We start from the raw sequence: 18,254 nt of genomic DNA, 5'->3' as shown, positions 1-18,254 counted from the left end.
TTACGGATGTTCTTAAATTACATCTACATTTCCCCACATGTAAATGCGGACAGTCAACAACAGCCAACATCATTCATCTTTTTTCAAGCTTTCTATGAGTAAGTGGAGTAAAGGAGCAGCTTTTAGTTTCTGGATATGGTCCAGACAAAATGAGCCCAGTTCAATTCAGAGGCAGAGATCCGAACACGGACATTAGTAAGACATGTGTGAGCAAACACACACACAGAGTCAGCCTCCTTCATTGCCACATAGGGACAGAAGTCAACATGCACATTTTAAAATGGATAACAATGTAATCTTAAGCAGTTACACCCTTGTAAGCCCTTTGACTTCAGGACTTTGCAGGGTGTAACTGTTAGAAAATTTGGGGGTAGCCCCCTGATTTCCAATTCAAAACTCATTGATCTGGGCTGCCCAAAGCCTGTGAGAAAATCCTTCTTACGCCCTATGTTTTGCATTTCTTTTCCCGCAATTCTTATTATAACATTATAACATGGAGGCCATGAAAAAGGCACAACGAGTTTGCTTCCACTATACACTGAAGGTTAAGAATCGCTTATATCTAGAGATATTCTGCCCTGGTCATGGGTATCCTTTCCCAGCTATGTTTTGAAATTAAATGGTGTCATCCAAGAATATTATTGCCACCCTAGTCAGAATGAAGAGACAGACACCATGTTTGGATATAAGGGCCACTTTATTAACTTCATACAACTAGAACAAGCCAGAAGAGCGACAAGGGCATAAAGCGGTACAGGTCAAGCCACGGGGTCCACCCTGGACCGCCGCCTTGACCTGTCTGGGCGAGCCAGAAGCCCCGGGTGCGACCCATCCATGGATGGTGTGGACCCGGCCGGCCAGGCAATTTGGTCACCCCCCTTTCAAGCTCCTGAACACCTCAGACGTACAGCAGTGAGGGAAGGACTTGCACGCAGGGGTTCCTGAAGGCAGCCTGCCCCTGCAGCTGGCAGCCATCAAAGCAGTACCAGCCCTTCAGGCAGGCCCCTCTTCCCACCAATAGGGAAGCACCAAGGGTGCTCACCGTCCTGCACCCTACCTCAAACTCAAACCTGCCAACGCCAGGGCCAAGCCTCTGCTTCGGCCCTAGCGACCCCACTGGTAGCCTACGGCTAACTGGAGCCCTTGCCACAAACCCTCCATAAAAATTTGAATTGCCTGCTGAGGAAGATGTCTTTGCCCTTAGTGGCCAGGTGAACCCCCATTACCTCGGTAGAGGTTGGCAAATTCAGCCTAGTATGTGGAGGAGTGGCAAATAAAGGCCCATACCATCCCCGAAAGCTTTCTCTATGGCTCCGTTAGCCTTTCGTCTAGCCCTCTCAAGGGCTAACGAGTCCCAAGCTTTCCGCCGCACTGACATGGAAGCATTATGGACCAATCATCAACACACCAGGCCACTACTTGCCTATGCATTGCAAGTCTGTGTGAGCCTGTAACGAAAGGGCCATGCCCTGCAGCCGTCCAAGCATGCGGTGAATGACCAGAATGTGAGGGGAGGACTGCACCTCCCCTCAAACTATCAGGCCACTACTTGCCTGGGCACTGCAAGCCTGTGTGAGCCTGTAAGGAAAGGGCCATGCCCTGTGAGACAAGGTCATACCACCCAAGTGAATGACCTGAACATGACACGGGGGCTGCTCCTTCCTTACAGCTCAGGAGGCCACCATGCTTGTGTGTGCAAATCTGCCTGAGCCTATACCAGAACGGCCATGCCCCGCAGCCAAAGTCATTACAGCCCAAGTGAATGACCAGCATGTGAGGTGGAGGACTGCTTCTCCCCTTGAGCGCACTGGGCCACCTTGCCTATGCATGCACATCTGAGGGGCCTGTAACGGAAGGGCTGTGCCCTTGGGAAGCCCAGCTCATTACTCCCAGGTGAATGACCAGGAGTGAGGCAAAGGACCCCACATCCCAACAAACAGAAGTAGCAGCTCAGCCATCACTTCCCCTGTGGCTAATGCGGAGTCAACCAGACCCTTCCTTAAGGGCTTGGGTCATCACTGCACTAACGCTCAGGATCTAACTCCCATGCTCACCATTAATGTCATGCGACCCCGAAAACTGCCCGGGCTTACTTCAAACTTGGAGGTTTACTGGCGAAACAAAAGGTGTCTAATCTGTCTGATGGCAGCCACTGGATGTGAGGCAAGCCCCTTAACTTTCCACTCACCCATAATGATAAGTTTGATCCCGGTGGAAGCCGGGTTCAGGCAGCAGGCCCAAGGCACCCAGCCCCCTGGGGTCAAAGCGCAGACAACTGGGGAAGGCAATGGCAAACCACCCCGTACAAAGTCTGCCAAGAAAATGTCACAATGCGACATCCCCCATGGGTCAGCAATGACTCGGTGCTCGCACAGCCAGCACTAGGGGCCAGTGGACTTACCTACCTTGTCAATCATCCACCGTCACTTCAACCTGACTGGATTACAGCAGCCCAGGCCAGATCCGCAACCGGCCGTCAACTGTGCTAATCTAGTAGAAAGATCAGATCACATCTTAGACTTCAGTGCCCTGCGTGACAGAATTGCAGATTTCAGCAGCTGCAATAACACAGCATGTCATTAGGAGGCTTGAGTGACAAAACCTAAAAAACAGCTCTTCAGGCCCACCAAGGCTGCAAAACTGAGCAGGGAAAAAGGAGGAGGGGTTTAACCAGTCACCACTCTGGGACTGTAGATCCCTGCTACACCATTAGAAATAAAGTGTGCAGCAAACCACTCTTCAGATGATTGCAAGCCCCCCCACCCCGGCCTCAGCCAGGCCTTCACTGCTGCTGCTGCTCTAAGTACGCTCTCCAAATAAAGTGAAACAAGGAGGGAGGCCTAGATAGGCAGGAGGCCTGCAGGGGCTGGGCCTATCCCTGCTTCAGCCCTCCTGACTGATAGACACTGATAGCCCAGTATTTCCCTCCTCCCCTCGGCCACTTCATCATCCTCAGAGGAAGAGTCTGCAGGGCCGCTTTGCAAGAGGCCTATTTTCTGGCTGCTTGCCCTTAGCAGGGCTACTACCCTTTTGGGGTGTAGGGTTGCCAGCCTCCAGGTAGTGGCTGGAGATCTCCCGGAATTACAACTGGTCTCCAGGCCACAGAGATCAGTTCACCTGGAGAAAATGGCTACTTTGGGGGGGGGGGGTGGACTATATGGAATTATGCCATGCTAAGGTCTTTTCCCTCCCCAAACCCCACTTTCTCCAGGTTTCACCCCCCAGATCTCCAGGAACTTCCTAACTTGGAGCTGGCAACCCTATTGGGGTGGCATGATGCAAATGTACAGTAATGTAATGTGCTGTAAAATAACTGCTTTTAGAGCTTCAAAGCCCAAAAGTAACACAGCACCCCCCAAAATGGCAGCCCAAACACTGTGTAGCCTGTAGAGGCCTCTATAAAATGGCCACCAGTGCAAGGAGGCTAAGCAGGCCGCCGTGAGACACACTGAAAATGGTCGCTGCCAGCAAAGGATAAGCTGCAAAACCCCCCACAAAAATGGTCACTGCTGCCAGTAAGCAAAAGGCAAATCAGGCCACACAAAGCCCACACTCATGCATAGCATATGCATGTGCTATGCATATTATAGATGCCTTCACAACATGGCCACCATTGCCAGGAAGCTAAGCAGAGGTGACACTCCCAAAATGGCCACCCTACCACATGATATGCTGCAAAAGCCCCACTAAAATGGCTGCTACCGCCAGTAAGCAGGAGGCAAATCAGGCCACACAGAGCCCACACCCAAAATGGCCACCCCTGGTGCTATGCATATTATAGAAGCCTTCATAACATGGTCATCATTGGCAGGAAACTAAGCACAGGCGCCACCCAACTGAAAGGCTGCACCCAACTGAATAAACTACCAAGCCCTCCCACAAAATGGCCCCTGCTGCCTGAAGTCCTTAGGCCAAGCTGTTGCTGCTGGCAATGCTCCCTCCCAAGTAAGTGTAATGGCAGGGGAGGGAAATACCTAGACTGGGAGGAGGGGGGGGGCTACCAGCATCCACCCTGCTAGGCCAGTAGCAATAAAGTGCGAACTAATCTGCCGCTCGGATGGCTGCATCTCACCCCTGTGGCCTTCAGCAAAGCCTATTGCTGCTGCTAGAAGCCCTCTCTCCCAACCAAGTAAAATGGGGGGGGGGGTGCCTAGGTAGGCCAGAGGCCTGCAAGGGCTGGGTATGATCCTGCTTCAGCCCTCCTGACTGATGGAAAACAGGCCCCAAATGTAAATAAGAAAAAGCCTCTGCCAAACCCCTGAGCCTGGCGCTGGGCCCTGGCTCTTCTCCTGGAGTCTGAAGGGAGCAAGCAGGGGGATAGCACAGCTTCTCTAAGGCAGCTGGCACTGCATAACCAGGAGGGCCTTTGGTAAAACAGCCTCAGAGGAGCTTGGCTGAGAGAGCTTGAGATGGGCTCTGCTCAGGCCGAGCGACTCTTCCCACCTGCGGCTGGGCAGGGCGGAGCAGCCTCCCAAGGCCCTTGTCTCCACCCTCCCAGCCAAACCCTGGATTGAAAGGAAGGGGGGGTGCTGCCTCCCTCCTTCCACGGTGGCAACTAATGGCCCCCAGCTTTAGCAGCATAGCTGCATGCCGGGAAGGGCCCATATTCTTACTGTGTTCCTTTTCATTCCTACCGATGTCCTGTCGATCTACACTGTTCAGAAGATCATGTACTTCAAATTGGTTGTTTGCAAGAACTGGCTGTTTGTTTATGGAACAGTATGAAACGTTATGCACTGTAGACAATTTTTTAAAGTTGATTGAAAGGTATGCATTCAGTTACCAAATTGACTGCATCAAGGCTTATTGTCAAATAAACCTTTAACTTCCATGATCACTAAGTTTAAACGCCTCCAGTTGTTTCTCAGACTAGTAGTAAAGGAGGAAATCTATAACTGGCTAAGGGTGTTAGTTCATTTCCCTCATTGGTAACATTACAGAAGATTGCACAGTAATTCTCCCCCAGTGCAGTAAAAGGAAGCTTACAGTTAGTTGGCTGGGTTAGATGATGATGGTGATGATGATGGTGATGATGATAATGATATCATCTTCATGCCCAGTGTTGTGTTAAGAGCTTCATTTATTATCAGCTTTAATAGTTCTTTAGAACAACCAGCTGTCTCATGCCCCATCATTTTTACATGAAGATACAACATCTCTGCTTCTTTACAACTCAGCAACCCTAGCCACAGTCATTTTCCTCTTTGGCTTGAGTAGCAGCCAAACAAGATCTTACGTATGTCTGAGAGTTGGACGGGGCATAACAGGGCATGCAGTCTGAGAGAGTGGCCAGGCAGGGCAGCTCCGCAGTGGTCACCACCTCCCGCCTCTGTCCCATACCATTGCCTCTTGAATCACTGCTGCTGCAGTGGCAGAGAGGGCAGCAACATCCAGGGCAGCTGCACATGCACAATAGTTGAGGGACTCCACTGCACTTTCCCCCAGCATGGGGCCGAGGGCAGCAGTGTGCACCAAGAAAATTTCTGTTTCAGTTCAGTTCCAGGGGGTTCTGAAATAATTCTGTTCCGTTACTGCTTGTCCCAGCTGGGGTGGTGCCAGCTCAGATCTACTCAGGTTTTGTTTTAATTTTCATGAGTTTCAGCCCATTGTACACACATTGGCCACACATGTGCAAAAGCACGCTCTTCTTTTCAAGGGGGTTGGGGAAACAAGGCTCTGGGGCAGTTGTTTTTCCACGCAATGACACCACAATCACACAGAACACACTCTTCCCTCAAAACCTTGGACCCACCAAGTTTGAGAGCATGCAACAAAGGATTTCTGTCTTTATGGACCCTGAAGAGCGCTTGGGGAAAGTGTGCTTCAAGGCGAGTGTTGGGCAGCTGCACATGCATGAACACATTGTTCTTTTCAGGGTGGGGGGGAGGAAGTTGGGGAAATGAGGCTCTATTCATGCTTAACCAAAAATCACATTGTCCAAAAACGTTATTAATCCAATGAGTTTCTCCTCAAGCATATGAAAACTTACACAACAATGGACCCCCAAGAAGGCAAGTGTTGGCAGGTGCACACAATGGCGGGAAACTTACTGGCAAAGTGGCACCAGTACGGCATGCCAGAATGGCACACAAACTGGAAAGTGCTCCATTGCCAACCAGTACAATGCTGTGAAATTTTTTTAAAAAATGCTTCTTCATGATAGTGACAATTTGCCAGTAAATTATTACCTTTGAGTCCTGTGTCTTTTCATGTTTCCTGGTGCCTTGCAGTTTCATTTCCACGATGAGGGGTGAACTCATCCTAATCTCTGTGCAGCAGTTGACCCCAGGATAAACCTCCCAGCTGCTGGCTTGTCCTTGCACTGTGTCTAAAAGCACACAGAAAGGGAGGGCTAAATGTTGGTTTTTCAGGATGGCCCTCTTTCCCCCTGATTTTTTTACTAGTAAAAGTGGGAGTTTGGACAGGTTTCTGGCTGCCAGTCCCCCTTCCCGACTAGAGCCGTTAGCCCAGAGTTGAATGAAGATGAAATCACAGGAAGAACTGAACAAGAGTCCCATTGACATGCCTGAAAATAAAAAAATCTGACTGAAACACTACTTCCATGGGGAATTCTGATCCGGAAAGACGTGGTGTGCATGCGTGTGTGAGGGTGCAATGCATACATGCGACCGCCCTCTATTTTATTGCTGGGTTAACAGTTTTAATCAGAAAAGCCCAAAAATTCAGAAGGCTTTCTGGGCAAGATGAAATTCCTCGTGGTGCTCCTGGACCCTTTGGAGGACTTCTTTAGACAAAATGGTGGTTCTGCAAAGGCCGTGCCTGGGTGCTCCTCAGTGCGGCTCTCCCTCAATAATTGCCTTTTCTTTCCAATTTTCACCCTCATTTGCATAGCATGAGCCTTTGCAGCAGCTGGAGGCTTGGAGGGTGAAGGAGACCCCTCCCTCCTCAGACCCACATGTGCATGTTGTTGGTCTTTCCTTGTATTGTGCATTAAAATGCACAGAAATAAATAGTGATACTAGTGCTGAAGGCACTGTGCCATCTGCTGCTCCCCTCCCTGGCACAAAACAAACCTTTTGCAAGTTGATCCCTACAAGCCACTCAATGCCAATGCCAGTGCCCAGCAGGTGCTGAAGAAACAATGCACCCACGTATGTCATGCCCATCCCTTCCCGGCAACAGAGTTAACACTAAGGGCTCAGCCTCTCCCCTTCAGATCCAACTAGTTGCATGATGAATGCAGACAGACTTGCCATGAAGGAAAATGAGATGCTGCCGGATGGCCCACCCCACTGCCAGGCCTGCCTGCGTGGCCTCTGCACAGTAGGAACCAAAGCAACACACACAGACTTTTTGGGGGGGGGGGGGGTGTTCGTTACAGCCTTATTTCCCGATTGTGTCCCATCTTCCCAGAAGTTGCTTTAACAACTTTCTGTATGGGTTTTTTCTTGCTCTTTTTTCACTATGCACACCATGGCAGTGTCCTTGGCTCTCCGTAACTAAGGCCGTTTCCACACGGCTCCCCGCTGCTCGTAACAACCCGGAAGATTGCGCAAAAACCGCAGAAGATCGCGTTTTCTCGCGCGAGATTTGCGCGACGTCACGTGACATCACGCAAATCTCGCGCGAGAAAACGCGATCTTCCGGGTTGTTACGAGCAGCGGGGAGCCGTGTGGAAACGGCCTAAGACTGTCAGTGATTACAGGAAATCCCAAGCTAAAGAAACAGATGACCGTCCAGCCTCTGGTTGAAGATCTTTGATGAGGAAACCCGCCCCCATTAATTATTTCCCTTAATGAACTGCTCTTGCTGTTGGGAAATGTCTCCAAATAGTCAGCTGACATGCATGTCAGTAAATCTAATCTTGCGCGCGGGAGCAGCGGAGAACAAATCTTTGCTTTCTTCCATGTGACAACTCTTGGGGTATTTGAAGAATATGATCACGCCTTCCGACATCTCTAGGCTTCATGTTCCCATTTCCTTCAACCTTTCCTCCTAGGACTTGTTTTCGAGACCCCCCAATCACCTTCATTGCACAAAGTACTTATTGGGGCCAGCGTTTCGGCAAATGGCCCTCGAGTCTGCTAACTGAGCTCATTATCCACAGTGCCCTTTAAAGCAAAATGGGAAAAGGTGATAAAGGTGTCTCACCCTAGAGTTGTGCCCAATTAGATCAACTTCAGATTGCGCCAGGCAAGGAATTTAGTTATGCCGAATGAGTCTGTGACATTTTAATTCTCTGCCATTCTTCCAAGGGGTTGTTTTGATCCTCAAGCAATAAGGAAAAAGAAGAGGATGATTCCCTCTTTGCTAATTCATATGAAGCTAACAGACAGTGGTATGTCACCCAAATATCAGCTCCCACTCCCACTGGCTTGGGAGCGACATTTGTCTCACTGCCTTGACAAATAAGGAAGACTGTGTTTGTTGAGGACGGCATGATGAGAGGCTGGGCTCCCTGTTAATCAAAGGAGAGGAGCTGGCAAACCTTATAAGAGCCAAGCTACAAGTGACGCCTGACACAGGTTGGACACTTGTGAGCTTCCCTCGAGTTTTGATGGGAAATGTAGACGTCCTGGTCTTGCAGCTTGGCTCTCCATTTAATTGAAGTTTACAGAACGGCAGTCTATGGGAGGGAGAACATACAGTTGGGAGAGGAGTGCAGGTGTCGTGCTCTCACCAGGCGCCCCCCTTCCCCTCTGCTGGGTGTGTGTGTGGGGGGGTCTGTAAACGTCCATTAAATGGAGAGCCAAGCTGTAAGACCAGGATGCCTATATTTCCCATCAAAACTTAAGGTAAGCTGACAAGTGTCCAACCTGTGTCAGGTGTCACTTGTAGCTTGGCTCTAAGCTTGCTCCTTCCCTGTGACAGCACATGCTGTTCTAGGGATAGCAGGTTTATCTGATTGCCCGCTGGTCGCTGGTGACCAGCAGGAGGCTTTGAGCCACACAGAGATCTCCCGTCACCAGCAGGCACACCCCAGGCACACGTGCAGCATGGTGGGCTCCCAGTGGATGCGACAACATCACTTCTGGAGGGGACACCCTTGTGCCAGCTGCAAGACTGCTCCCATGCTTCAGTTAAATACAATGTTAAAAAAATAAAAGTAAACATAAAGGATTATTGTTGTAGAAATTGTACTCAGAAGGAAGTCCTTACACATGGATTTTGATTTTTGGTTCCATCCCTCTTCCTTGTTCCTAAAACTGATATTCTGCACTGGCTCCCAGTCGAGTTCCCAAACCAGTTCAAGGTGCTGGTTTTACCATTTAAAGTCCTTTACAGACTGGGGACTACATACCCGGAGGACTGTCTTTCCATTATGCCCCCTGTGAGGCCTTGCACTCTGCAGATAAGCAGATCTTGGTGGTTCTTGGCCCAGGGGATACTCGTCTGGCCTCAACCAGGGCCTTTTCTGTCCTGGCTCTGGCCTGGTGGAATGCACTCCATTGGAGATCCAGACCCTGCAGGACCTATTACACTTCCATAAGACCTGCAAAATGGAGGTGTTCTGCCAGGCCTTTGGCTGAGAGCCAGCAAACTGTCCCTTTCGCTGACCGTCGTGCCCCACCTGCGACTGCCCTGGGCCTTGTATTATGGCTGTGCCCATGCTTTTTATGGTAGTTTTATAGTAGCCTTGTATTGTCAGAGATGCCTGGATTTGCTTTCTTAAATTAGTTTTATATTTTGAAGCTGTTTTAATGTATATTTTATGTTGTACGAGGCCCTGAGTCTGTTCGCGGGGAGGGTGGGGTATAAATCAAATTAAAGAAAGAAAGACAGAAAATGAATTTGAGGGCAATTTTGGCTCCAAATGGACCGAATCTCAAAGAATTGGCCTCATGTGGAGCTCAGGAGCTCTCCCCGTGGCTTCTGTAACAATGTCACTTCCGGAAGTGATGTCATCACGTCCACTGGGAGGGCACGTGTGCTTTGTGTGCGTGCAAAGAGAAGAAAACAGACGTGTTCCAGGTCCCCACCTCCCTTCTGCCAGAAGGGTGAGGAGACCTGACAGCCCTATGCTGTTCTGAGCTGCCTGCCTGTTACAGTATTTTGGCAAAGGTGGAAGTAGTTTAGGGCTGCCACCCCATTCCCACCTCCTCCCCACTGACCCCCTGGCGGCGCACCCCCGTGCCCTGCAATGGGCCCATTTCAGGCCGAATCGGGCCCACAGGGGCCGATTCAGCCCTTCGGGGATCGCAGGAGAGCACGCCAGGCCACCCTTTGACCTGAACGAGAGAGAAGGGGCACCAGAGACTGCGGAAGGTGAGTGCCAGGTTCCCAGTCCCCCGCCAGGGGACTCAAGGGACCTGGCAACCTAGAGTAGTTGGCCGCTTCAGGTCCAAGCAGAGAATTTTTTTACTCTTTCAGACTGGCCAAGAAAGGGTTCTTTTTTGCCTGCTTTGCGTTACCACTTTGCTGGGGTGGGGTATTTCTCATTAGGCCTGGTTAAGACTGGTTAGGCCCTACTGGGGTTGGCTGGAGCAATGCAGGCCGTTGCTTCAGAGGCTGCGCTGAGCACCCCAAAGCGTATCATGATGGGGAGGCTTCCCAAACTGGCCTCTCATGGCTACGCAGTCAGGGGGATTGGGCCAGGGTCCCACAGAGGCTGGGGCTTCACCTATTTGAACCCTGGGGAAGGGTGGTGGAGCAGCAGCATCTCTGGGCATATATTAGTATGCAGGCCATGAAAGTGTTTGGCAGATTAAGATTGCCTCGCACTCGGAGCCAGGGTGGGTTTGAACATAAACACCATTAGGTAAGTGCCCACATTGAGGGCTGGGTATTAATAGGGGTCAGATTAATAGGGCTGAACCCAATTTTGTGTGTGGCAGCTTTATGTCTGGGGTGGTAGGGCAAGCTCTGGTTGCATGGCAGAAGGGAACTTTTAAGCATTTATACAGTTGACATTATGTTGAGGCTTGGGGAGGTTGGAAGAGGCGGAAAGTGATGTACAATTTTAACAGCTGGGTGACAGGTAGACATTCAACAGGTGCATGTTTCCGCATCCTAGAGCATCTCTTCTTTGGCCTAGAAACATGATCCTTCTGTCCTTCCGGATCCCTGCTGATAAATACAATCTCAGAATCAATGAAACAAATACTTCTGTTGTATTTCTGAAATACCTTAATTAGACCATATCATCGCAAGAGCTGCAGTCCAGGCAAGTCTTCTCTGGACCGCTGCCCCTCCCAAAGTGCCCCCCTCCCATGATTGAGTCCTCAGTTGGAGACACACTGATGGAGACACATATAGATCCCCCCCTTATTCAGTCATTAAAGGCATAGAGACACTATCACAAGAGAAGAGATTACAAAACTAATAGTCATATATTACTTTCAGGCTAAGGGGTGGGGGCACACAATTTCCTTCTGTTATATCAATTTTTCTATTAACATGGGAAATATGATTGTAAGTTGAAGAGGAGACCTTTGACAAGCAAGATCTTCCTTCACAGGCAGAAGGAAATAACTAATGTGTGCTGCACAAGTGGGTGACATTATTGTCACTAGACTGAAATAATTCACACCCCAAAATGACCAGCTTCGCTTGACCTTAATTGAATTGATCATGGAAGGCAGGGAAAGCCAGCTTCTTGAGGGAGGAGCACTATTTCCTACAGCGTGACCCATAGGTCAAAAGTACCTTCTGCCAAACAAATGAACTTTATGTGGGTAGGGTGGCCAGATGTCCTCCTTTTCAGAAGATGGCCCTCTTTTTAAGGATTCTCCGAGATCCATGAAGCCAAGTTATACAGGATCAGCTCTGGAGCAATGCTGTCACTTCTGGGACACACTGGAAGTGACATCATTAGCTCATTGACACCCATTTCACCAGCTTGTCTCCAGGCCTACCAACTTGTGCCAATTATGCAGCAATCGGCAGGCAGAGGTATAAATTGCCAGGCCTTTGCCCACCATGAGTGGGCATCTATTCTGAAGTGGCTGTGAAGGCTACATTCCTGAGTAGCCACAGGGTACCCAGATATGGGCTGATTCCGCACACGTTGGATAATGCACTTTCAATGCACGTTATCAATTGTTTAAGGTGGATTTTTTGTTCCGCACACAAAAAAATCCGTTCCAAATGATCTATAAAGAGGATTGGAAGTGCATTATCCAATGTGTGCGGAATCACTCATGGTTACCAAGCTCCAAATGGGGCCTGGAGTTCTCTCAGAATTACAATTGATCTCTAGGGTACATATACCAGTTCCTCTGGGGAAAAAAAGGCAGCTTTGGAGGGTGGACTCTATGGCATCCCATCCCTGGTGTTTTCCCTCCCTAAACTCTGCCTTCCCCAGGCTCCACCCCCCACCCCCCTTTCACTTCACAACCTTAGAGGCAAGATGGAAGGTGGCTGGTTCACAGTGAGAAAAAGCACGGAGTGCTTTCAATGTGCAATATTCAGGCAGTGCTGCTAAGTGTGTGATGATGACTAAAGCAGGCAAAAAGTCCCTGTAACGATTTTAAGTGTGTGTGTGTTTCTTTAAATGCGTGATGTGTTACAGAAGAATGGGGAGTGAGATAGAGGGGTGAGGGAGTGAGGTGATTGGTTGATGACTGAGTGTATGAGAGGAATTGAGAATTGTGAGTGGAGTGAAATCTGATTGGACAGTAGCAGCATTCTAGGGGCGGAGTGAACTGTGTGCGTCTGTAAGAGAACGTCCATTCTGGGCCAAGCAGGCAACCTGCGTGGAAGCCTGGAAGGATTCTCATTCTAGGTCAGTCAGGCAATCGGTGTGAAGCCTGAACTGTGTCCCTGGGAGAAAAATATGCATTCTGTCTAAGAGTGATTCCGCACACGTTGGATAATGCACTTCCAATCCTCTTTATAGGTCATTTGGAATGGATTTTTTTGTGTGCGGAACAAAAATCCACCTCAAACGATTGATAAAGTGCATTGAAAGTGCATTATCCAACATGTGCGGAATCAGCCCTTGTCAGGCAAACTGTGTAGGAAGGCCTGGATAGATCTGTGTGGAGTTTATTCTCTTAAAGAAGACCTGTGTGAAAAATTACTTTGTGTGACTGAGTCTTGGGGGGGGGGGGAGAGACTTTAAGAAGAGATAACTATCTTTGAAAGAAACCACCAAGCTTAAGAAATAGTGTGAAACCAACATGCTTCATTTAATAATAAAGGTTCGATTTTTTTGTTTGTTTATCCCAGAGTATATGTGATTTCTATATATCCTAGTCTTATCCTCAGGACCACATAGGCCCACGAAGGAGCCTAACGCTTGGGCACCTTATTCTGTGAAAAATTAAATTTAAATTAAGTTTGGAATTTAATTCCTGGTGGCAGCATTATCTACCCAGAGGGTGAAAGAACAAGAGGGTTTAAGCTGCAAAAATCTAATCACACGATAGAAAGGGAGTTGTGACAGCAGGCCAGCACTGGGTTGCAGTAGAAGCGGGGTGGGGGGGTGGAGGATTGAGCCTGCAGGCAGTGGACACAGAGAATAGGTAGCAGTGCCCAGTGCAAACTAATGATGTCATTGACCTGCACCTCTGTTGTGATTTGGGCAATGGGTTGGAGACAATCTCCTCCTCCTGCTATGTTTTCCTCCAACACAAAAAGAAGTGCTCTGGCAGAGAATTCTATCATTGGAGGAGGGCTTAATGGGAGGGGATAACTGTGCCCAATTTGGCTGAAAGGAGTCCTTGGATCCAGCCAATTGTTAAAACACTTTCCAAGCATCAGACTGTACCATACAGCCATGTCTGTTTATTTAATCCACTTTTGTCCCTTCCTCTGAGGATGTCAGGGTGTCATCCTTTGTTCTCTCATCCTCTGTTTTACCTTCACATCAAACCTGTGAACTCGGTTAGGCTGAGAGAGACTGACTGGCCCAAGATCCCCCTCAGCAAACTGCATGGTGGATTGGGGATCCGAATCAGGGAGTTCATCGTCTTCTATCACCCTGTGCTGCCACTGATGAATGTTCTCCTCCAAATGATAATCCACCTTGATTGATGTTCAGCATCCACATCTTGTTTTTCAGGGCACATCATGCACTTCAAGGTCTGGGCACCAGGGGCCACAAGTGAGAAGCATGCTTTAATCTGGAGGCAACCGGTTATATACTGCTTTTGATGTGGGCAGCTGTGGTGTCCAAGTAATGCAACCAAGGTTTCTGAAATATGATTTCCGGGGGGGCGGGGGGGAGGTAAAAGTAACCAAGCACAATACACTACCCAAGGTTTTATGTTATTGCTCTGGAGTTTCTGGGCCAAAGTTCTACTTTGCATGAGCCAAGCCAGATCAGAGTAGGAGGCAGACACACTCTGAAAGCAACAATCAGCCACCCCCAACATAAGGTGTTACTTTAGATATTCAGGGTTATTTTTCTTCATTTTGTAGATCTAAACAAGACCTTTTCTATTGCTTGCATAAATGCTGACTTATGGCTATAAAACTCAATAATAATGTGCCTGTGTGTCAGTCACTACAATAATAGATTTTTAGCTGCTCTTGTTACTGTCTGGTATTTTTCTGAATGACAAATCCATTTGTTGCTGTCAAAAAAATCCACTATTCCTGATGCAGTATTTAAAGCCAGTCCACAGGGTAAGAAAAGCAAGAAAGTGCAAAAAATTGGTTTGATTTGAGAGAGGGGAAATGTTAACATTTTGCAATCCTTTGTTGTCTAATTAGTTGGGGCCATATAAGGACAGAAGGTGCCGACTTAAATGAAGTTGGATTATCGATCCATCTCCAAGCTGCTGTTCTTGTACTGGAATGAAAGGTTAATAACAACAGATATAATAATGTAGTAAGGGACTCTGCAGAAATCGTAAAGCCTCTGGCAGTGATTGACTAAGCTCCCCTGATGTCACAGAGAGGCGGGCAGAGAAGTCTCTGCCATTGGCTGAGAGATAGGAGAAGCCGAAGAGCCTAGGAAAGGAGAAGAAGGAGCATAGGCCCAGGAAAGCCAAAAGGCCGAGGGAAAGATAGGAGCTTAGGAAACGAGAGCTTGGTCTTGCTATATGGTTGCCTGGTCCCCTTACCCTCCTGGCAGGAAGGGGGACCCAGCACTCACCTTTTTGTTGCTTTGTGTGTGTGTTCCTGGGGTTGCACAACGATGTCGTTTCCGGGAAGTGATGTCATTGTGCAGACTTGCTGAGAAGTACGGGAGTGCTCTTGGGACAGTGTGATGACATCACTTCCAGAAATGACATCGTTGGGCTGCCCTGGGGAGCAGACCTGGGAATCAGGTTACCCTGCCTCTCCCCCTCCCCCCCCCCCCACCCCACACACACACTGATACTCCAACAAAAGAGGCTTCCCTAGGAGAAAATACTAAACGGCAAAATCAAAAACAAAGTTCTATCTAATCAATTAATGTCATAAATACAAAAATTCAGTAATGTCTTTAAACAGTGTGAAAGTGCAAAAAGTGCCTACAATATTATAAATAGTCCATATATAAATTAATCATACAATAAATAGAATTCATCATACAATACATAGAACTAAAATGCATTTACAAATTTCAAGTCATAAATATCAAAAGTACAATCCATATAACATTTATAAGCTGGTTAGACAGTTAAAGGTCCATATGAGTCTTATTACTCAAAAACAACCGTTCTTGTTCTCTGTGTGGATTCAACCAACTCCACCAGAGGCTCCCACCAGAACAGAGGTAAGTGATATTTTCCACATCTTCTTCTGTTATTGATACGTGTTTCCTGTTTAATTTCAGGTATCAGCTTTGCCCACTTGAACCCGCCAGCTACAGCAAGCCCAACAAGCAGCTAGCCCTGCCTGTTTTGCACATCAGTGCCTTTTCAAGGGCTGATTACAGTATCTGAAGAAGAAACATATACGTGACAAGCTCAAAATATCCATTATCCTATGCTTAAATCTTTCATTCAATAAATAATTATATTGTGTATTCTCAGTCTCTGTCCATATCCATTATTCACCAGATGTACTCAGTTCTGACAGAACGAAAGCCGTTTCCTTTAGCGTCACAATTGACCTAGTCATTTATATTCTTATGTAGCTGCCCACTTACTCATTATCTTAAAGGGGCACACTCAAAGGAAACAAGATAAATTCCACTCCTGATTCAAGCCTTTCGGGGCTTTGGATTTTAATTTAAATATCCAAAAAGATTCCGTTTGTAGAAGGTGTTTCTGCATCACTTGCCCTTCCCTGTAATGTACAACCTCCAAAACTGTGTATCTTAACTCCCTTAATGTTGATGGTTTTCAAGAATATGTGTTACCAAGGGAGCTTCCACTACCTGTCTCCTGATTTTTAAGAGGCGTTCCTGTATTCTAGTGAGTATGGGGTGTGTGGTACTCGGGGCTTTTTTTCTGGGAAAAGAGGTGGTGGAACTCAGTGGGTTGCCCTCGGAGAAAATAGTCACATGGCTGGTAGCCCCGCCCCCTGATCTCCAGACAGAGGGGAGTTTAGATTGCCCTCTGCCACGTTCCACCATGTTCCAGCTGAAAAAAAGCCCTGTAAATGAACTCGCAAGGGCATTCTATGAGATATATTACTCCTGAAGTTCTGCAGGTAGAAAAATGCCTGATTACGAGGGTCATGTTGGGCTTATGTAGTGTTTTGATGTCACCCTCTATAGTCCATGTGCAAAGGTTACAATGCCCACATTTGTAATGTCCCTTGATATGGTCTCTTATATCTGGAACAACCTTCATATCTGAATGAACCAGCGCATCACAGAATGGCTAACTATATGCCAATGCTGTTTCATTATCCTACTAATAATAAGGGCCAATGTGTTGTAAACTACTGTCCAATGTACCCTTTGTTCCTTCTGTCTGATTTTGATTTCCAGTAGCTGTTCCTGTCCCACACCAACTGCTTTGGAGTGTGCCCTTTCAACTATGCTTCTTGGATATCCTCTCTGCAAGAAATTCTTTGCTTTAGATAAATTCCAAAGTAGAGTCCCTTTTAATGTGAAGGAATTGACCTAACGCAATGTTCTTTCTCAAGTGTACTGGGTGTTGGGAGGTGTATAACAGTTATGAATTCCTGCCAGTTGGCTTTTTATATGGCTTGACTGCCAACTTGTTTTGTGTTTGTTTATACATCACTACATCCAGGTAACTGACCTGATTCACATTTGTTTCCCAGATGTATTTCAAATTAGGGTTACGGGCATTCATCCATTCCCTGAATTTGGTCATAAAACAAGTTGGCATATAGTTAGCCATCTGCCTGGCTTTTTGCACTTTCACATTGTTTAAATATATAATTGAATTTTTGTATTTACAACATTCATTGATTAGGGAGAACTTTGTTTTTGATTCCCTAATTTTGATTGGCTGTGTGAGTGGTGGCGGGGTGCAGAGGATGGGAGCGGGGGATCCCCTACCCCCACCCTCACTGAGGGACATGGGATCCGTATCTTGTAAGAAGGGGTAGATAGGAGTAAGACGAAAGACACAAAGGCCATAAAGAGCAGTCTAAATACTAGAAGAATAAGTGGAGAGAAAAACTGGCCAGGAACTGGAGATGATTTGAAATGAGTTGTTTACATCCCCCCTCTCCTCCTCTATATTTGACCAGTTTCTTTCTGCCCTCCATGCATCTGACGAAGAGAACTGTGATTCTCGAAAGCTTATGCTACAATAAAATTGGTTAGTCTTAAAGGTGCTACTGGACTCTTTTTGATTTTGCTACTACAGACTAACACGGCTCACTCCTCTGGATCTATAGTCAAAACTTTGGCTCCAAGCCTGGGCAAACAACAAAAACATCAGGTTAAACACGGGTTAATACAGCTGGATAAAGGTACAAATGTAAATAGTTCAGCATGGCTCATTTCACCTGAGAAGTTTTGTGTCAAAATGAAACATAGTTCAGAAAAGGCAAATTCCTCAAAGACAGGCCACTCATTGGGTATAAGTTGAGAGCTAGTTCAGACTAACCGGAATGTTCTAAAATCCTAAGTATTCAGTGGATGGTGGGGTCTATTCGGGGCTTTTTTTCAGGGGGAACGCGGGGGAACGGAGTTCCGGAACCGCTTGAAAATGGTCACATGGCCGGTGGCCCCGCCCCCTGATCTCCAGACAGAGGGGAGTTGAGATTGCCCTCCGCACCGCTCAGCGGCGCGGAGGGCAATCTCAACTCCCCTCTGTCTGGAGATCAGGGGGCGGGGCCACCGGCTATGTGACCATTTTCTCCGAGGGCAATCCACTGAGTTCCACCACCTCTTTTCCCAGAAAAAAAGCCCTGGGTCTTCTACAATATCTTATGCGCTTGTCATACTGCTTTGAGTATTGTTTCTAACGTCTTTTCTCATTCAGCAATAG

This window comes from Eublepharis macularius, chromosome 6 (assembly GCF_028583425.1).
Source record: "Eublepharis macularius isolate TG4126 chromosome 6, MPM_Emac_v1.0, whole genome shotgun sequence".
NCBI lineage: Eukaryota > Metazoa > Chordata > Lepidosauria > Squamata > Eublepharidae > Eublepharis > Eublepharis macularius.
The sequence above is the reverse complement of the archived record's forward strand: the minus strand, read 5'-3'. Positions refer to the sequence as shown.